This window comes from Rutidosis leptorrhynchoides, chromosome 4, assembly GCF_046630445.1.
Source record: "Rutidosis leptorrhynchoides isolate AG116_Rl617_1_P2 chromosome 4, CSIRO_AGI_Rlap_v1, whole genome shotgun sequence".
NCBI lineage: Eukaryota > Viridiplantae > Streptophyta > Magnoliopsida > Asterales > Asteraceae > Rutidosis > Rutidosis leptorrhynchoides.
Genome location: NC_092336.1, coordinates 545,135,837 through 545,158,793, shown reverse-complemented (window position 1 = coordinate 545,158,793; position 22,957 = coordinate 545,135,837). Strand labels below are relative to the sequence as shown.

General features: G+C 33.3%; 1 long non-coding RNA gene across 1 annotated transcript; it reads right to left on the bottom strand.

Annotated features, from left to right (window-relative positions):
• Nucleotides 1-13,591: 13,591 nt before the first annotated feature.
• LOC139845142 (uncharacterized) lies at nt 13,592-16,356 on the bottom strand. Its single transcript, XR_011758218.1, has 6 exons — nt 16,006-16,356; nt 15,065-15,795; nt 14,901-14,975; nt 14,700-14,768; nt 14,071-14,161; nt 13,592-13,951 (listed from the first exon to the last, which is right to left on the bottom strand). It is a non-coding gene; the product is annotated as an uncharacterized lncRNA (long non-coding RNA).
• Nucleotides 16,357-22,957: the final 6,601 nt, after the last annotated feature.

The window sequence follows — 22,957 nt, the reverse complement described above, 5'->3', positions numbered from 1 at the left end:
AACATATTCTAGACAGAGATTGAATCGAACGTGATTAAGTTGTTTATTTGGGCTTCATATTTCTGAGTTGTTGGGCCACAGTTGTAGTATTATGGACTGCAACGGTTTTCAGTTTCATATTGTGCAAATTCGAATGGTTGTAGTATTAAAATGATGATATATGCTATTGAACTGATCCATACCTTAGATTAATGATACGTATGAAAATTTAGAAGTAATTGGTGGCTCAAAAGGAACCACCACCAAACAAATACGGAATATTAATTTAGAGTAAACAAATACGGATTATTAATTTAGAGTAAACAGATAGCCAAAAAAAAAACAAAAAAACAACATATCTTTACGGTTGGGCCGAGATATGACATGATTTTAGTTGGGCCGTGTAGGATTTAATCTGTTGGGCCGAACTAAAAATAAATGGGTTTTACGAACGGGATAGAGCTAAGGAAATTATGGGTTATAGCTATGGAGGTTATGGGTATGGATCATGGGTATGCTCGTGAGGTCAATCTAGTGTTTATTATCTTCGTGGCGTCTACGTACCTTTCCTGCAATATTGAATCTCAATATTGATACGTGAGTACTCATAATTTAATTTTTACATACTAATAGTGTATCCCTGACTAGTGCTCGAGTATATAGGATTATGCATGCTTGTACTTTTGATATTGCCATTAGATAGGTAATGTTGAATCCCGAATTAGTTACATATGCGGTTGAGATAAGGTATAAGATATGCATGTCGTTGGAAAGCTGGCGAAAAACTATAAACTTTTCATTTAGATATCAAATGGATTCGATGAACGGATTAGAAGTTATTGTCAATTGAATTTTTGTATTATTATTAAAAATGATTATTATTATCGTCGTTATTACCGTCGTTCTAGTTTTATCTAATTATTATTATTATTATTATTATTATTATTATTATTATTATTATTATTATTATTATTATTATCATCATCATTATCAATAAAAAGTATTATCATTTAAAACTGTTATTTTTATTATTATTACTATCGTTATTATCGTTAAAGTTATAATTAGTATTATTATTATTATTATCATTAAAATGAACGCGATATAAAAGACGATTTAAAAGCTATTAACAAATTGATTAGGAAATAACGAGTATGAGTATCATGACGAAATTTAAAGATATTGATTTAGATAAAATTATCATTTTTTTTACTATTATATTTATTAAAAGTATTATTATCAATATTAAAGATATCATATTTACAAAAATTATTATTTTGGTAGGAATATAATTGTTAATATAAAATTTCATAATTAATAAGAATTATCATATTGTTATAATACTATTTTTGTAAATATAAATATTGTTATTATTATTAGTAGAATAATAATAATAATTATTAATACAAAATAATACAACTTTTACTTATTGTTATTATCAATGTTATTTTATCAATTAAAAATATAATACAAATAATATAATTACCTTAATAAAATCTATCATAACGTTTTTATGATAATCAATGAACTTTATAAATTTTATTATCTAAGATATATAAAAGTATATTTTTTTATTTAAAGTTTTATTTATTAATAAATGAATTATATTATTTACTCTAATAAATCATTTAGATATATTTAAAAAAAAATATAAAAAGACGATATTTAAACTATATAATAATCATGTATAAATTTTGGAAATCATTTTGAGTTAAATTGACTTTTGTTGACTTTTGCATATTAGTCTCGAGCATTAGGATTGTGGTACACTATGACTTGACTTAAATTGTTAGACAAATATTGACCAACATATAAATATATATAACTAATATAGGTTCGTGAATCCGAGGCCAACCTTACACTTGTTCAATGATGTTATATGTATTTTTACTACGAAATACAGTATGGTGAGTTCATTTGATCCCTTTTACTCTTTACGTTTTTGGGCTGAGAATACATGCAAATGCTTTATTAACTGTTTTACAATATTTATATGCGTGAGTTTCATTTGCCTTTTTACCCTTTATATTTTTGGACTGAGAATACATGCGCAATTTTTATAAATGTTCTACGAAATAGACATAAGTAATCGAAACTACATTATATGGTTGAATTATCAAAATCGAATATGCCCCTTTTTATTTAGTCTGGTAATCTAAGAATTAGGGAACAGACACCCTAATTGACGCGAATCCTAAAGATAGATCTATCGGGCCCAACAAGCCCCATCCAAAGTACCGGATGCTTTAGTACTTCGAAATTTATATCATGTCCGAAGGAGGATCCCGGAATGATGGGGATATTCTTATATGCATATTGTGAATGTCGGTTACCAGGTGTTCAATCCATATGAATGATTATTTTGTCTCTATGCATGGGACGTATATTTATGAGATATAAAAATCTTGTGGTCTATTAAAATTATGAAATGATTATTTATGATAAACTAATGAACTCACCAACCTTTTGGTTGACACTTTAAAGCATGTTTATTCTCAGGTATGAAAGAAATCTTTCGCTGTGCATTTGCTCATTTTAGAGATATTACTTGGAGTCATTCATGACATATTTCAAAAGACGTTGCATTCGGGTCGTTGAGTTCATCAAGATTATTATTTAGTCAATTATACTTAGATATATTATGAAATAGTATGCATGACGTCAACTTTCGATGTAAATGAAAATTTGTCTTTTAAAATGAATGCAATGTTTGTAAAATGTATCATATAGAGGTCAAGTACCCCGCGATGTAATCAACTGTTGTGAATCGTTTATAATCGATATGGACTTCGTCCGGATGGATTAGGACGGGTCTCTACAGGTGGTATCAGAGCGGTGGTCTTAGCGAACCAGGTCTGCATTAGTGTGTCTAACTAGGAGTTGTTAGGATGCATTAGTAAAGTCTGGACTTCGACCTAGTAGTTGTTAGGTTATATTAATAAGTCTGGACTTGAACCTGGTCTGCATGTTAAAAGTTTTGCTTATCATTTCTTGTCAAAAATTACCTGCTTATCATTCTTAGTCTAGACACATCTTACTGCATTAACTGCATGAATAGTGTATAGACAAAAATTCATATCTTAGCGTATCTGCTAATCCATATCTTAGCGTATCTGTTACCATAAACTTTACCTGATATATTTTGTAAATTCCTCCGTAATCCACGAAATCTTTTGTTCTATATATATAGATATTCTATGTAATTCGAATACCATTCGATAGTCGAAAATCATTTCATATCGAAAAATCCTTTATTCAATCGTACGCAATGGAACTCACCACTAGTTCAAGTCCCTCGGATTCCGATATGGAGTCCCACTCCAGCTCCGAAAGCAGCGTCACCAGAAAGAATCAATCAATCAGCCATCCCCAATTCATCTGATGAGTTCGTAGTCGACTTAATCAATGGAGACACGAAGAAGGCGATCTTTTCCATCAACCAAATTTCCCTCTTGACGAAGAACCCGAAGCAATTACCGGCGAACCTGTTCGAAACACCATTTTCTCTCTCATTTCCATGGTATCTTGTCACGATTATATACTATCCCATATTGTAGACCTTATTTATCCGCTCGTCCAAACCGACAATCATCCCGGTGTAATAGAAGAAGTCAACGAGCTTCGCACCCGAGTTGTAACCTTGAAAAATATGGTGCAAAATGTACCAGCTTCAGCAACATTACCGGCATCAACAGTACCACCAACAACAACATCCACATCCCAAGCCTTAATTTCACAATCTGTCCCACGAACATCAACATCATCCGCACCATAGATACCAAGGAGTACCAACATCAATGATCAATGAAGTATTGATCCATAACTTCATTAATATTCTGCGAAGAATATGTGGTTCCTAATAGTTTTAAGGATTACTTATTCTAGCTCAAATCGAAAAGCAAATGAGATTAATATCATATTAACTCATTAAATACATGATTACATCCGAAGAAAATATATATGTATATATGTTTTCATAAAGATTGTAATTAAAAATTCTTTCGTACAAACTGATAATGATGAAAATATTTTAACGGGTAGGTAATACCCGATGAATACATAAGATTTCACATTAATAAGTTACACTGTACATTCTTCGAATCTGATTCAACGGTCATTTACTATCCTACTTACATCCACAGATATATGAATCCGTTCACCACAGAATAACCATTTCCATTCAACTTTCATAATTGGATTTTGACCTATCAGAATCTAACAAGTGGCATAATGAAGAAAACATTTGACGGAATAAAATTTGTTAGAAACAAACAAATTAACTATGAGAAATTTTGTTAAGAATCCACGCTAACAAAATCCTAGCTAACTGTTCCTAGCTAACTATGGACTAATCAACTGAGGATTACCAATAGTGGACAATTAAAATGAATTAAAATATTGATTATAACATATGAAACTAAACAATACTTCAAGTTGCCACTTGATTTTCATCTTAAACCTCATTTGTATCGTAACGATTACAATCAGCGTTCAAACCTTACATGATTTTTGAAAACACCTCAATCGGGAGGATGAATCAACCGCACTTCATCTACGAAAGAAAAGATTTACGCATATAGTTGTGCACCTGAAAAATTCTCGGAACCTGTAAAAATGTTTAACACGTATCCGTGCTAGCTTCTTTGGCATTGTTATTTTCGAAAATAACAGCGCAATTTCTTTTCAAATTAGCCAATTTTGTGACAGCTCCAACAAATCAACTTCAAGTTTTTCATTCGAATAAACCCTATTATAAAGATTACCCCTTCATCATCGTTGCCGGGGAACCGTTTATATTCCACAACAGTAGCATTAAACTTACCAGCAACTTCATTACTCATTGACTTAAGTCTCTCCGAAGAATCATTATATTTGTTCATTAAAACCCTATCATATACTTATCCGCATCTTATAACGAGAGTTGTCATATCAATTACCGAGAATTAGCAATCAGTATTTCGAATCTCGCAGTGTTTCTACATCAACAGTTATATGTATACATATAACATCTATCTTTTAGAACTATGATCTTCCATTTTGAAATACTGAAAAAGCTGAATGAAGCAGCAAAAACTGTAAACGACTTTAACCGTCGAAAGTTTAATGATAAAGAATAGTATGTTGGCAAAGTTCAGAAAAATTGGAACTGGAAAACGGATTGAGCAAACCATGAAGGAGGTTGTGGACAAATCACAAGGACTAAACTTGTACATAAAGAATCCAGGTGATTCTATTTCTGATGAAATCTTTAGCGAATACCTTACTCCTTAACCACTCTAAATCATCGGGAATGAATTTCTTCATCACACGTGAATCTAAAATTCTAAGATATTATCGTATCTTTCATTGTAAATATCCTCAATATTTCTGAAGATATCTTCATAAATATTCTCGTCCGATATTAATTATCCCTCTGCGCTATCTGTGTTATCTCATAAAAGGAAACTGTTTTAGTTTCTATATTCTGCGAACCTTCGAATTTAAAATATGAATGTTTTTGAAGTAGTGTTGGAAACTGATGCATGAGTTAGTATAATATAATGACACTTGATCAACGTGATTATATTACAGTAAATCATGTTGAGTTTCTAATGGAACGTGATGATTCACAGAACATACCGTCATCATGTGCCATTTACACGACTCTTGTATTCTACTCAATCTCTAAACATATTGAGAACATATCTTCTTGATAGTTCTATCTTTCCGGATATTCTGGTAATTTACCAAATCAATATCGTGCCATTACGATTTCCTTCTTAAAACATTAACTATGTTCATCCAAAACTTCATATCTACGAATTCTGGACCATTATTCGCTTGACTCGCGGACGGGAAGAGAAAACGAAATCATGAAACTCCGAAATATAATAGAGAATATAAAGCCCGATAGCAACCCCGAAACTACAAACCGTGTATATCAATGCGTATAGCAATATAAAGACACGGGAGAATGAAAAACACTATAACCCCAAGGTAATGGTAGAAGAAAGTAACTTCTTCCGGTAGCAGATGAAAAAAGAAGAATGACAGATATGAAAGTTAAGAGGATATTAAGGATCAGAATGGGATGGAGCATATTAACGAATGTTTTAAAGTATGAGTTGAGGAGAAAGAATAAAAGGTGTGAGTTGTGGAAAAATAAAGAAACGAAGAGGGTGGATTTATAGAGAAATATCCGACAGAGAAATCGGAACAGATTATTGCATTTAATCAAAGAAGATCCTGATTTTCTCTAATCGCCTAAGAACCAAATCTTATTACGAAGATTTTATTTAAATACCATGAATTCCGGAAATCAATCATAACTACGTCATCGGTTAAAATGAATAAACATTTATTCATTGCACTCTCTTGCGATAGCTTCACTTATACTCTTCGTATAATCAAATTGTTTTATCTAAATTACTCAATGATGATAAAACTCTATTATCGCCTCATATTCATCATGAAAACATTTTTATAGTTAGCTAAGACGACCTCGATCAAATTTCGGGATGAAATTTCTTTAACGGGTAGGTACTGTGATGACCCGAAAATTTTCGATCAAATTTAAACTTTAATCTTTATATGTTCCGACACGATAAGCAAAATCTGTAATGTTGAGTCTCGAAAGTTTTAAAATCTATATTCATGTAATCAATTACCCTTTGACTATGCTCAACGATTCACGAACATTTATGTGTATATTGATATGTATATATAATATATACTTATTAGTTGAAAACATTAACAAGTATTAGATATATAACACTTTACATGAACATATTTTGTTTCAATATAAGTTATTATAGTTATCGACGAGATTAAAAGATAATATCAAATGATTGAGTTATCAGATACATTAAATCATGATTACAAGTCTCTGTTATGAGGTCCACTTTGATTTGGAAAATCTGTCCTTTTTATCGGTAGTCGGAAAATGGTAAAGTGATTTATATGAAAGAACGAAAGTGTCAATTAACGAGAACCAGACAAATGTTAGTGGAGATTCCTGCTTGACTTTCAATGCATGCTTTACAATGATTGTCTCGTATCTCTTGATAAGTTAATATTCAAAACTAAATTAAACGGTGATCCGAAAATGAGTTCTATAAATTTTAGGCTTACTAAAAATGTATTTAGGATCTAGTTATTAAATTTTAACACTTTTTATATTTTACCCAAAATTGAGAGGGACAGTTGATGTAATTTTTATTTAATAGTTAATGACCGAATTCATACCATAATGACTGAAATAATTAAAGATGATTAATATAAAATTTTGGAATTTTTATGAAGACTTTTATTCGCCACTGAATTACAACGGTGTGCGAATTACTATTCCTTTTAAAACTGTCGGTAAGTAAAATACAAACCATGACAGCTTGCTTCTATTGTGAATTTAATTATTTGAATAATTATACTATTCGCTACAGTATTTCTTGTTTCCTTTCAATCAATTAATGTACGGAATAACTTATTTATATAGTTACACATTGATGCATTAAGATCATAAACCCACTTCCAATTTCTATGCTTCTTCTCTCTTCCTTTCTACTTGACAACCGAAACAAGAAGAGACACGATTGTGCACACCACGAGCAACCACCTTCAGTCACTAAACAACCCGACCACCACGATCACCATTACATCACTGTAGCAACCATCTTCACCCTTCACCATGAGCACCATTTCCTCTCTCTCTCTCTTTTTTTCTCTCTTCTTTTTCTATTTTGAAACCGAAACCCAAAACATGTACGTTTATGACCAACAACAATTTCAGTTATGTTATGAGGTTGTAAACACCTTGACATCACCACCCGTTAGAACCACCATTTACAATTATGGTATTTTTCTCTTCATCGTCTTTTTCGTTGACAACCACTGCTACAAGTATGTTCTTCTAGTTCTTGTTTCGTTTGAGAACCACCTCAAAACCAACAAAGAACTCAATCACCAAACCACCAACATCATCATCGATACACTATTAATTACTAGACGAAACCCATGAAAAACCACCCTTGATCTTAATCACTACTTGTTTATAATTCTTTTTATTCATTAACTTCATCACCAACAGTAACACCACTTCATCCCTCTAACCCAGCACATACTACTGTTTGTATTCTCTAATGATGATCGACAAAACAGCAGCTTGTCTCGTGAATGTTACGACTACCAAAAAAAACCGAACCCAAACCATCTTCACCACTTTTAATATATCCATCACCTTTATGCTTGTTCTACTCGACAACCAAAAACAAACATCACGAACTCAATTTTTTTTTTCTATTCATTGTTGATATGCTGCGTCCTTTTTTATTTATTTCCAAACTAGTGATGAATGAAGATGATACTTGGTTGCATACTTTTCCTTAATGGTAGACAATTACTAAAAAGATAAACCCCACCTATTGTTCTCCACTCAATACATGAAACATATTCTAGACAGGGATTGAATCGAACGTGATTAATTTGTTTATTTGGGCTTCATATTTCTGAGTTGTTGGGCCACAGTTGTAGTATTATGGACTGCAACGGTTTTCAGTTTCATATTGTGCAAATTCGAATGGTTGTAGTATTAAAATGATGATATATGCTATTGAACTGATCCATACCTTAGATTAATGATACGTATGAAAATTTAGAAGTAATTGGTGGCTCAAAAGGAACCACCACCAAACAAATACGGAATATTAATTTAGAGTAAACAAATACGGAGTATTAATTTAGAGTAAACAGATAGCCAAAAAAAGAAAAGAAAAAAGAAACAACATATCTTTACGGTTGGGCCGAGATATGACATGATTTCAGTTGGGCCGTGTAGGATTTAATCTGTTGGGCCGAACTAAAAATAAATGGGTTTTACGAACGGGATAGAGCTAAGGAAATTATGGGTTATAGCTATGGAGGTTATGAGTATGGATCATGGGTATGCTCGTGAGGTCAATCTAGTGTTTATTATCTTCGTGGCGTCTACGTACCTTTCATGCAATATTGAATCTCAATATTGATACGTGAGTACTCATAATTTAATTTTTACATACTAATAGTGTATCCCTGACTAGTGCTCGAGTATATAGGATTATGCATGCTTGTACTTTTGATATTGCCATTAGATAGGTAATGTTGAATCCCGAATTAGTTACATATGCGGTTGAGATAAGGTATAAGATATGCATGTCGTTGGAAAGCTGGCGAAAAACTATAAACTTTTCATTTAGATATCAAATGGATTCGATGAACGGATTAGAAGTTATTGTCAATTGAATTTTTGTATTATTATTAAAAATGATTATTATTATCGTCGTTATTACCGTCGTTCTAGTTTTATCTAATTATTATTATTATTATTATTATTATTATTATTATTATTATTATTATTATTATCATCATTATCAATAAAAAGTATTATCATTTAAAAGTTAAAACTGTTATTTTTATTATTATTACTATCGTTATTATCGTTAAAGTTATAATTAGTATTATTATTATTATTATCATTAAAATGAACGCGATATAAAAGACGATTTAAAAGCTATTAACAAATTGATTAGGAAATAACGAGTATGAGTATCATGACGAAATTTAAAGATATTGATTTAGATAAAATTATCATTTTTTTTTACTATTATATTTATTAAAAGTATTATTATCAATATTAAAGATATCATATTTACAAAAATTATTATTTTGGTAGGAATATAATTGTTAATATAAAATTTCATAATTAATAAGAAGTATCATATTGTTATAATACCATTTTCGTAAATATAAATATTGTTATTATTATTAGTAGAATAATAATAATTATTAATACAAAATAATACAATTTTTACTTATTGTTATTATCAATGTTATTTTATCAATTAAAAATGTAATACAAATAATATAATTACCTTAATAAAATCTATCATAACGTTTTTATGATAATCAATGAACTTTATAAATTTTATTATCTAAGATATATAAAAGTATATTTTTTTATTTAAAGTTTTATTTATTAATAAATGAATTATATTATTTACTCTAATAAATCATTTAGATATATTTAAAAAAAAAATATAAAAAGACGATATTTAAACTATATAATAATCATGTATAAATTTTGGAAATCATTTTGAGTTAAATTGACTTTTGTTGACTTTTGCATATTAGTCTCGAGCATTAGGATTGTGGTACACTATGACTTGACTTAAATTGTTAGACAAATATTGACCAACATATAAATATATATAACTAATATAGGTTCGTGAATCCGAGGTCAACCTTACACTTGTTCAATGATGTTATATGTATTTTTACTACGAAATACAGTATGGTGAGTTCATTTGATCCCTTTTACTCTTTACGTTTTTGGGCTGAGAATACATGCAAATACTTTATTAACTGTTTTACAATATTTATATGCGTGAGTTTCATTTGCCTTTTTACCCTTTATATTTTTGGACTGAGAATACATGCGCAATTTTTATAAATGTTTTACGAAATAGACATAAGTAATCGAAACTACATTATATGGTTGAATTATCAAAATCGAATATGCCCCTTTTTATTTAGTCTGGTAATCTAAGAATTAGGGAACAGACACCCTAATTGACGCGAATCCTAAAGATAGATCTATCGGGCCCAACAAGCCCCATCCAAAGTACCGGATGCTTTAGTACTTCGAAATTTATATCATGTCCGAAGGAGGATCCCGGAATGATGGGGATATTCTTATATGCATATTGTGAATGTCGGTTACCAGGTGTTCAATCCATATGAATGATTATTTTGTCTCTATGCATGGGACGTATTTTTATGAGATATAAAAATCTTGTGGTCTATTAAAATTATGAAATGATTATTTATGATAAACTAATGAACTCACCAACCTTTTGGTTGACACTTTAAAGCATGTTTATTCTCATGTATGAAAGAAATCTTTCGCTGTGCATTTGCTTATTTTAGAGATATTACTTATAGTCATTCATGACATATTTCAAAAGACGTTGCATTCGGGTCGTTGAGTTCATCAAGATTATTATTTAGTCAATTATACTTAGATATATTATGAAATAGTATGTATGCCGTCAACTTTCGATGTAAATGAAAATTTGTCTTTTAAAATGAATGCAATGTTTGTAAAATGTATCATATAGAGGTCAAGTACCCCGCGATGTAATCAACTGTTGTGAATCGTTTATAATCGATATGGACTTCGTCCGGATGGATTAGGACGGGTCTCTACAAATGCAACATCACATAATAAAGACCTCTTCAGACCATATGTCAAAAAGGTTTTTAGAAAATTTTAGTTCTTAGAACTCCTAAATTGTTTTATTTAAATGAGTATAATTTGGTTTGCATCATACCATCCAATATCAATCATGTAAACTGGCTACCAATAACGATTTAAACCACCATCAAACAGATCATGAAAGCCAATAACGTCAAACTGCATACACATAAAAGCATCAATAAGCAAGTTTAGCTCAAACTGAACAATCATTTTAAGATAAATTTGTATATTTAAATCAAACACCCAATGTTAATATGCAACTTAACAAAAAATCATTCATGAGCACATTCGAGTATAGACAGTAGTAAAAAAATCATTACCTCCAAGATGGGTGTTACCATTTATGGCAAGAACCTCAAAAACACCATTATCAATTGTAAAAGTACTAACATCAAAAGTTCCACCACCAAGATCGAATACAAAAATATGCTCTTATTAAATATCATATAAGTAATGCTTCATATGTTTTGCTGTAATCAAAGACAACAATGAAGTAAATAAGGAGTAGTAGACATCAATCAATAACATTAGATAGTAGTAGCCTTTTGTATTAAATTTTGAATGGGTGTAAACAAAACCATAACATACAACTATCCTATGTACAATAATTTCATATTAAAAAAAGATAGTCAAAATGGGTAAAAAGATTTTAACATCATTTTCTTTATCTTTAATATCCACCTTCATAAGTAAGAAAAGATGTATGTCAGTACCTTAAAACCTATAAATTATCATGCCTCAGTAATTACACCAAAATTGTATGATCACCTAAAAAATGTTTATATACATGGGCTATAAGTATAATATTAATCAACATAATACTTACAGTACAAATGTAGAATGTATTTAATGCATTACCATCGCACATCAGGATCAACAATGTGCAGTGCCTCAGAGTCTCAAAATCCAAATTTGGAGGCTTAATTGCTAATATCAATCAACGACAATGCTTTATATACAAAATATTTTCACCTACACATTTAATCAAACAGTTAGCATGCATCATATGATATGAGTATTCATTAAAAAATTTAATGAAAGATTTTGTTGAGGACAACTACATATGATACTGAATTCAGTTGCAATTCAGTTCTAAAAACACTTACACTCACAATTTATAAATAAAAACAACAAAATAATGATAACAAACCTAAAACTACTCACACAAACCTTAATCTTACAACATCAAAACCCTTAGAACTCAAATTGTCAATTGAACATTATCACTCAGAAAAGTATTTCCAGTAATAATGATAACAAAATCATAGAAACTACTATATGATTACAAAATACATATCCTAAACACTATAACAATACTTTCGGCCGGAGTTGATTCAACATCCAGTAATAATAATTCATATTAATGAAAAGCACAAAAAACCCAAAATCGATCAATAATACAAAAACCTAGAAAACACCTCTGGTGCCGGGGAAGTGTGACGGGTGGTGGAAGCTGGTGACGGCGGCCAGCAATTGCCGCTTACAAACCCTAGAAAAAAACCTCAGGTGACGGGAAGTGTGACCGGTGGTGGAATCTGGTGGCAGCGGCGATGGATTGCAGCGGCATCTGGGGGATCAGTGTGGAATACTTCACTGTGTTAATGGAAGGTAAAAGACTTGTTGAATGGTTGTGATGGTTTTAAATTAGGGTCGCATAATATAAATACGGAAGGGGACTGCGTATTTTTATTGTTAATTGTTAATTTTTTTTAAAATGTAATTAACTAATGTTAATGACGTCATCATAAATAGCTTAGATTTTTTCTTTTTATTTTTGAATTTTTTTTAAGCATAGAAAATGGTTATTTATGATGTCATCATTTTAGCATTATAATAAAATCTATAGATATATATATAGGAATTAAATGAGAATTTTTTTTTTGTGTGAGAACCCTGAGAACTCAAAAATACACTGAAATTCGAGAAAAAAGGGAAATTCGAGGGGAAAAAAGGAAATTCGAGCAAAAATGGGACACGGACGAACAAAAAAAGAGCAATTCGAGAAAAAAAATGGGACAAAGGCGAACAAAAAAGTGATATTCAAACAAAAAAAAGGCAGGCGGACAATTTTTGTGTTCTACATTTTGATAGTCGAACAAAAAAAATGTAGAACACACGGGTAGTCGAACAAAAATGCCGATATTCGAACAAAAATGTGTTCTACATTTTGAAATTCGAACAAAAATTTTTTTTTTTTCCCCAGTATCAATTTTTTGTTCGTCCGTGTTTTTTATTTTTGCTCGAATTTCTTTTTTTGCTCGCCTGTGCACCTTTTTTGCTCGAATTTCAGTGTATTTGGAGTGTTTTTTAAGTTCTTAGAGTTCTCACACTAAAAAAGTTCTCACTTGAAGATATATATTATACTCCTAATATATTACAATTAGTACTCAAACTAGTAAAGGGGGTGCGTGTTGCTGCACCATTATGTAGGCTATAGTGTTCTCACTACTATTTACCGTTACCGCAACATTTATTACACACATAAATCCGTATATATGTTACATAAAGTCTACAATTAAATATTACATAAAGTCCACAACTACATATTACAAAGTAACGAACTTGTAAATTGCCAACATTCCATGTGGTGTGCTGTTCCATGCTTTCTTTTTGCATACCTTTTTTACTGCCTGCAAGTGATTCTACTTAGTTTATATCAAACCTAAGTACGACCCTGGGACTTTTATGAGGGCTGGAGTCGAATTTCTAAATTAGACAAATGAATAGAGGTTTATTAACTTAGCAAATATAATGAGGAAAAGTTTAATACACATTACACCACTCCAATATGAATTAAACAAATACGTAGATACCATGATACGTACCGAGGTTTAAATGCAGTAGAGACAACAGTAGCTTCAAAGTATTTATACAATCATCAACTCATTTTCCATACTGTCATGAACTGCAACAACTCTTTAATATAGACAACAGATAAATATAAATATACTTGTTTAACTACAATAAATTACAAAGAAAGCAAATATAAACATAACAGAAAACAACTGAAACATACAGTAGTTTTGGCAGTGTCTTAAAGTGAAAACTTTCACCAATTTTTCACTGTAAAAGTTTTCAAACATACAGTTTGCTAACAGCCCTAGTTTTCCTTTCTATTTTCCTTGATCATGACTATATTTGTTTGTTGTCACTCTAAAATGACTATATTTTTCATATATTTGGCAAAGTTTTGATACTGTATGTTGTCACTCTAAAATGCACTGCTCTTTTTCCTTCTAATAATCATATAGCCACTGACCCATTTGGGTTGCCCTATTTAACAGGTCAATTTAGGCTGAACCACTTGATATGTTGTCGGACTAATCCATAGCAAACCTTGAGGTAATTTTTGCCTGATGTACTGTATTAACAATATTTCTTTCCTAAAACTCTACTTAGAACAACAATATTCTACAGAGTTAAACATAAAAAAAGATTACATAACAAAGTGTACCTTAAAACTTTGCAGGTTGATCAGTTAACAGTAGCAGTTATTCATCCACACAGTGCCACTACCAAAGACCTTTTTCAACTCATTAATTTCATTGAATGACAAATGACAAATTCTAATGCTAAGAACTATTGAATAAACAAAATGTTATTAAAAGAAACCTATTTTCGTAATATTTTAATTCAGAGATTACAAAATGTTTACCTCTTTGGTAGTGCTGAAACACGTCTCCGTAACGTTGAAGAAACAAAAAATTCACATACTCAACATGTTTAGCACCTGGTATATATGTAACCAATCAACACCATTTAAGAATATATGTAGCAAACTATGTCAAATAGTATAATTAAATAAATAATACTACTTACCAATGGCGTATTTGCTAACCTCTTTGACAGAATCTTGTGGAGAAAAATATGGAAGCTGCTAAAAGTTTTATTAAAGAAATCAAAAAACAAAATGAGACTCAGATAATGTGTTTGAAATTGGCCAGGAAAAATTGTATCGCCATGGCTGCAACTTGCAACTTGCAACTTGCCCCGCCAAGATACGTTTACATTTCTTCTCTTTGGCCAACCCAGCTTCCACGTATAGATCATCATAGGCCGTTTTTTAAAAACTTCTTTATACGAAATTCATTAATTGTTATTGGAAGCTGTAGGCAGCAACAACAACAGCTTTGTTGGTAATGTCAGCTAAGTACACATTTTTTAACCTCAATCATTTACCAACACACGAAATCGACAGTTAGTAAAGGGGAAAAAGTGATATGTGCATAAGATAACACGAACCGCCATGGCTGCAACTTGTAAGTTGCCCCGCCAAGATACGTATTCATCGGTTATCGTATACATCATGAAATCCACTTTGGCAACTCAACAACTTTGTTGTTAATTAGTAAGAACTTCGAACAAATCAGCCAAGCTCGTCGAAACCAACCAAAGTAAGTAACAAATGTAAAAAATACATGTCAGGATAATGGGAACAGTAACTTCTCTAGGGCTATTAGGCAACCTTGTGATTTAATATCTAGAGATAATTTATACTCCATAAAACATCAGTACACATTTGTAATCTGAAACCAATAAACGTTTGTAACCTGAAACACCAAACAGAAAGCAAGCAAAAGCAGTTAATGTATCAGTAATTGAAAGTTACAGGACATCACCATTGAAAACCCCAACCAGTGTAACCACATCCCACAAACTAAATCAAGAACCCTAGAAAAAAAATATTTGTATACATATGAAAAAAACACATCAAACAATGAAATATGTGTAATCAAGGAAAGATGTTACAGAGATAATACCATCAGATGTTTGGGACATCCGAGACAGAAGCTACGAGAGCGATACCGGCTACAACAGTCGTGCCGAAGCCCAACAATGGCATTCACAATAATTACGACAACGGTTCGGGGTAAACAGGAACAGACCCTAATTTGTACATCCAATAACAATCAATTGAAGAAACCCTAAGTTTTATCCGGTAACAATCGAATCCGTCGCACTGAAGAAACCCTAAATTTTATCCAATAACAATCGATTGATACCAACCGATTGAAAGACCTTCAAAAGAGGTAAACAATCGATCAAGAAATCTGTCGCCACCACCGGTGACGAAAGCTTCTTTGGAGGGACATAAAATTAGGTCGAGAGAAATGAGAAGACGATTGTGGCATCAGATACAAATTAGGTGTACAACAGTTGCAATAATTTGGTAGATGGAAGGGCATTTTGGCCATTTTAAAAACTGCAAATTTCATCCTATGTGTCCCAATTTAGTCCGTAACTAGTTGGGCGACCTGACTTTGCGCCGGTTTTTCACCCTTGATTAACATTAATTACGTAGCTAATTATTGAGAAATGAATTATCTATCATTTTTTTATTTTTCATTTTGTCGAGGAAGAAGGACCAAAAATAGTTATGTGATTGATTTGTAATAAGCGTGAAAGTAATTATTCATCATTTTTTGTTTTATTTTTCGTCTTGTGTCTAGAGAAAAGATCCAAATGATCAATCAATAAAGTGAGACGTACATCAACGATTGTTACAAACTATTTAATAAAATAGGAAAAACTATTTATATAATATATATATATATATATATATATATATATGTGTGTATATATATAATAACAATAAAACAATTATTAAAAAATAGTTACGTAGTTAATTTGTAATAAGAAAAAAAATTAAACAGTAATAAAGTAGAAAATTATGTGATTGATTTAATAATAATAATAATAATAATAATAATAATAATAATAATAATAATAATAATAATAATAATGAATAGTTATTAGATTGGAAAAATTATGTGGTCGATTTGTTATGAATGAGAAGTTTAATGGTTAGATTATAAAATGAGAAAAATTTGTGGTGAGTTTATAAATGATATTAAGTTAACTGTTAGAAAGAATGTGTGTAAATTATAAAAAAATAAAAAGTGTGGGATGGATTTGTGAAGTTTGTAAAAGTTACTATTCATTTATCCTATTTCTTTTAGATATATAGATTAATGACATTTCTCAGTCCCAATTTCGTCCCCATGTTAAGTGAGAGATCCCCGTAGTATGCCAAATTTCCACGGGGAGTCCAAATCGTTAACGGACATTACAAATTTTGTTAAAATTTGTCACCCATATCCCCAAATCCTCTACCGAATCGCATAATCAACCGAATCCACCTAAACCTAAGAATTTCCTGTAAGACCCTAATTTCAAAATTGCAACTTTATAATGATTAAAGTTGGAGGATTCGGGTTTTAAAGTGTTTATCACGCAAATCGTGTTACTTTCCTACATTTTGAAGCCCGTATGTTATCGTGGGTTATATAGCTTGTGGGTATAAGTTCGAATGGTTTAAAGTGCAAGAAAATGTTCAAAAATTGAAGTTTGAAATGTGTGAGGCGCGCTAAAAAGGGTGTAAGGCGCGCACGTATGAAGAAAAAGCGAACAGTCAAAAATTACACTAGATGCGCGGGGCGCACTTTCATGTGTGCGGCTCACATAATTTACACTTGGTGCGCGGAGCGCGCATTATAGTGTGTGCGGCTCGCACAAATTAAACTTAGTGCGTAGGGCGCGTATTATAGTGTGCGCGGCGCGCACACCCCTGAATCAGCATACTTGTTATTTTTGTAATTTGAAAGAAGGGTAGTTTGGTCATTTCACTTAAGGGTCGATTTTTAGCCTCAAAACTGATCCAAGCTTATCCTCAACTCATTTATCACTCATTTCTCTCCCACCAAACATCTTAGAGAGAGAGGAGAGTTTTAGAGGGAGAAAGCTTTGATTGAGGAAGAAGAAGAGTGAATCGGGTCAAGTCGCGAGATTTAAAGTTGTTCCTTGCGTTCTTAGCTACATTTTGGTAGTGTTGGTAAGTTCTAACTCTGAATTTCATTTTGTTGCTTTGATATTCAAGTTAGGGTTTAAGCTTTAATTGTTGATAATAACCCATCTAGACCTCAAATGGGTTATTTGTAGCTAGTTATTATTGTTATTGGTGGGTTAGGGTTTGATGACGATTTTGGTCATGGTTTTGAGTGTAAATCACTAGTTTATAAATATGTTAGTGTATAGATGTTCATAAGAACATGTTAGTTGGTCAAAAATGGGTGTTGACTTTGATTTAGTGTCAAACTAAGATTTGAGTCAAGTTTCGGTGTACCAAGTATGTAAATACTTGATATAAGTGTTAATTGGTGTTTTGGAAGTATAATCACTAGTCGTTAGTGATTTTGGGCTTTTTTGAGACTTATGTCAAAATGGGTTGACTTTGAATTGGGTCAAAATTGATGATGATACTAATTTTGGATTAAATGAATGTTAAACGCTTTTGTTAAGTGTTAAATGATGTTTTTGGATGTAATTACTCGCGAGAAATAATTTTGGGTTAAAGTAATATTTTAACATAAGTCAAAGGTAGTCAAAAGCAATATGGGTCAATATTGCACGTGTTGGGGTTTTGGTGTAATTGGCGTTTGAAATGATTACTACCTAAGTAGTAATTTAGTGTTAAGACCTAGGTTGGTATAATGGGTGTAAAGTATAATTTAGGTTAAATTGTACTTGTTTGATGGGTCGGAATTACCACCCGTAGTGGTAATTGGTGAAGTCTACTTTAGGTGTCTAAATGGGCTGATTGTGGAGGTAGGTATAAACCCTTGGTTAAGGGTGTTGGCGTCGAATTCTCTTGTAGAGAATGTATGTTGATTATGTGTATACCTATATGCGTATTATAGGTAAAGGTTTGCTCGGTGGCGTTTGGAGGCGATTTACATGCATGACTTGTGCAGGCATTTCGAGGTGAGTGGAATAATTATATGTGTAGGTATATAATGTATTTACTTGTGTAGCGTGAGATGTGAAGTGTCGACGTGTTAAGATACCACATTTCACGTGATGAGTGAAGTGTCGATGTGCTAAGACACCATTCCAAGTAATTTGACGAGTGAAGTGTCGATGTGTTAAGACACCACTCGGGGTGAAGTGTCGGTGTGTTAAGACACCACCCGGGGTGAAGTATCGACGTGTTAAGATGCCACCTCAAGTAATATGAAGAGTGAAGTGTCGACGTGTTAAGACACCACTCGGAGTGAAGTATCGACGTGTTAAGATGTCACTCCAAGAAATGTCATGGGTGAAGTGTTGACGTGTTAAGACACCACCCAGGGTGAAGTATCGACGTGTTAAGATGCCACCCGTGGGGTTAGTGTACGACGTGTTAAGTACTATAACGGTTGTTATGAACACCGATGGGAAATTCGAGTACCATTCCTTTGTACGATTGGTTAACCATGGTTGTGTGTTGTAGTATAGCTTATTATATTGTTCGAGTTATATGCTATTGTTATGCTAGCTTGTGTTGTTGAAGGTTTAGCGTTATATTTTGAGATGGTATGATAACTATATTGCTAGCATGTATGCGGTAAATGTGTAAGTGATTGCATGTAAGTAGATTATATATGTATGTGTATAATTATTGCATTCACTAAGCTTTATGCTTACCCCTCTCATTGTTAACTTTTTTACAGGTATTGTGATTATGAAGCTAGCTAGTTGTTAGGCTAGATGCATAGGAGCGCTTGGGCTCGATGGGGTAGCTTTTGGAGATATGGACGCGGATTGGGGATTTGGTAGTCCCCGGGATTATGCTCTTGGTATCGGGTTGGGTTATTGAGTATTAACCCGTGTTTTGTGTAATTGGGTCACTATTACAAATGCTTTTGTAATGTATCATTTGTGTACCAAGGGTTATGTCAAGTTGTTAAACGTAACGTTATGATATTATGTTTTTGGTTAAAACAGAGTTGAAAATGTTATGTATGATGAACAGGATATTGGGACCTAACTAATAAAAAGAATGTGCTTCGTTTTTGGTAAACGGGTTGAGGTTGTTACAAGTGGTATCAGAGCATAGTCTAAGGGAATTAGGTGACCTTGGAGTAGGTGTCTAGTCTTAGACTTATTGACAGTTGGGCGTTATTTACGGGACTTGTAGGAATACGGGTCGGATTAAGATTTGTTAGTGCCTAATGTAAGTAGGCGAACTTGGACGTTGTTTTAGTTATAGTCACCTAGGTTGTAGGTTGACTTGTTGTTGTGGTGTATTTGTGTACATTTATAATTATATTGTATATTGGTGTGTGTGTGTATATATATATACATGTATCTATTTGGTGCGGTGTCCTAGGGACGAATCTATTGGAGAGATTCGGAGGTTTGGCGGTTTTGAGTGATCAAGTTCACGGCAAGACTTTGGACATTCTGGTTCTAGGAGTTATCACGTGTTATCTTGTGTGAATGTTGCGTCAGTCCGGGTAAAGTACTTTGCGTGACCATGTGAAAATGGTAAGGTACGCATTTGTAATAGTGATTGATCACCATTATTACGAAAGTGTATCTTGGCACCAAGCATGACATGACAAGTACCGAGCGGAGGAAACGTGGCATGGTTGGGGTAGAATCGGGACAAGTTAGGAATCTTTTATTGGTTCCCAGGATATAGTGGTCTCGGGTGATGTGCTTGTTGTCACATCGGGTTCTTTGTGAGTCGGGAAGGTGTTACGGTGGTTTCGATTAGCTAAGGTGAGTGAGCAACTCACGAGTTTGGTGCGTGCTTAGTCACACTAAGTAGTGGGTGCACTGTTGAGATGGTCATTGGTTGTAGTTACCAATCGTAACTTGGATGACCGATTTATGTGAGCGTGTGTGTGCGACGAGGACTTGAATTCTGTAATGGAATGCGACAAGTCTAATGATTGTAGTTTTGGGTTACACTCGGTAGAGTGTGTAGTTAGAGAATCGTGTAAGGATTCTAGTTGTGAGTCGCCTTGGAATTGGCGAATCGGGGAGTCTTTGGGTCATTAAACTCATGTGAGTGGGACCCATATGACAATGGTTGCGTTATGTGTTGTGGATTAATGGGGTAACATTCCTAATGGAATATCCCTTGTAGTAGTGATTTTTAACGAGGTGTGGAAGGATGTAAGACTTAGTGTTTCCAAGCATCTCCTTAGTGATTGGATGAAAGGTTTCGTTAGGTTATGTTGTTTTGGCCTTGTGGAAAATTGCGGGTAGCGTGTGATTGCTAGTAGTTTTTGATGAGACAATAACTGTAAGGTTTGTCGAGTAGGTATGACTTCGGGTCATTATTGTGGAAAGATGGGTGACATCGGGTGTATGGAACCCAAAGATCGAGTTCCTAAATTTCGGTAGATTGTGGTGGGAGTCTGCATGACACTGCGTCAGGTGCCTCCTTATACTTGCTAGTGTAATGTCAAACTCCGGTAGCGGTGTGATCACTTTGTGCTTAGGGTTCCCGTGAGATACCCTTGGAAGCAGCAGAGATTACAATAGTGATCGATGGCTGATAGTAATTCGGTGGTTGCGAAAGTCAAAGTTAGAGAGCATTGCGGTAAATACTTCCTACGAAGTGGCGGATGAGCGAATCTGGTTGCTCTTGTGATAGACGGGTGAAGATGACCGGCGAGCCGGTGACGGACTTAATGTTCGGTTAAGACCGAAGGTTATGATGAAGTGTTGATATTGCGGTCGATGCAATTATTGTGTCGAATTGGTCACTCTTCTCCATGAGAGTGAGCAATTGTTGGTAAAGGTTCGTTGAGTGGAAGGTCAGGTGATCTCGACTGAGATGCACGACTGATTTATCGGAGTGACGTATGCTTAGGCATAGAGACGTATGTGGGACTTTGGTGGAGTTTGCTTTGCGAGCGATTAAGGCAGTCGATTGTGATTTGTGGTATGAAGGTGCGAAGTCATCGCGTGTACGACATCTCTGGTAATTTTGTATGACGGCTCTGAGAGCGTAAAGTGAATTTGCAGTAATTCGGTGTTTATGATTAGTGATGAGAATGATCGTGTGTGTTGTGGAATGGTAATTCTGCGGGATGTTATCATCATTGCGGTAAGAATGTGGAGCTAAATCCTAAGTGGGGGAGTTTTTACTGTCGCCCAAGGAAGCTCCGATGGTGTTATGAATAAAGAAGTGTCAGAGTGTACCGTGCTAAGCCTCAATAGGTATTTGGAGTTCCTAACGAGGAAGAGTGACGGGTTGTTAATGTCGACTCGAGATCGTGCGTTACGACTGTGAGTTACAATTTCGGAATTTTATGTGTAGAGTTGTGATGATGGGATCGGATGAAGTGTAAGTCTTTTTAAGCAAGGTGGTCGTGTAGTACCAAAGTGCGGTGTGAGACCAAATGTGAAGCTTGAAATCTCGGAGTGAGAGAATGAAGTTGTCGTTGCGGGTGCTCTCATAATGTAAATCTGGGTTGCTATGAAACTCAGATAGTACTATTGAGTAGGTACATGTTAGTATTGTGGTGTTTGTTGTATTTTCCCTGTCGGGAAATGTGATCGTGGAAGTTGTCAGTGGATTATTCCACTTTATGGACGAATGTGAGGCGGGGAATGTCGGTTTTGATTGTCACACATCGATACACGCAGATGTTGTTTGTTTGCGAGGGTGTGTTCCCTAGTGATGTGACACATTAGTTGTATTAAAACGTCGAGGGTCTAGGTTGGAGGATTCACCCGGCATTGGTGAATATTTTTGTAGGTCGTGCGGCGAATTGCGAGTTTGTTGTGGTGATAATTCGCTATTGACAGGATTCTAGTACATGAATAGCTTCCATGCTAGTACTAGGAAGCCGTATTGTATGGGCGTGTTGTAGGGTTTATGGGAGAAATCTGGTGTCGAGTGTTAATGTATTATTTAGCACGTGGTGTATTATT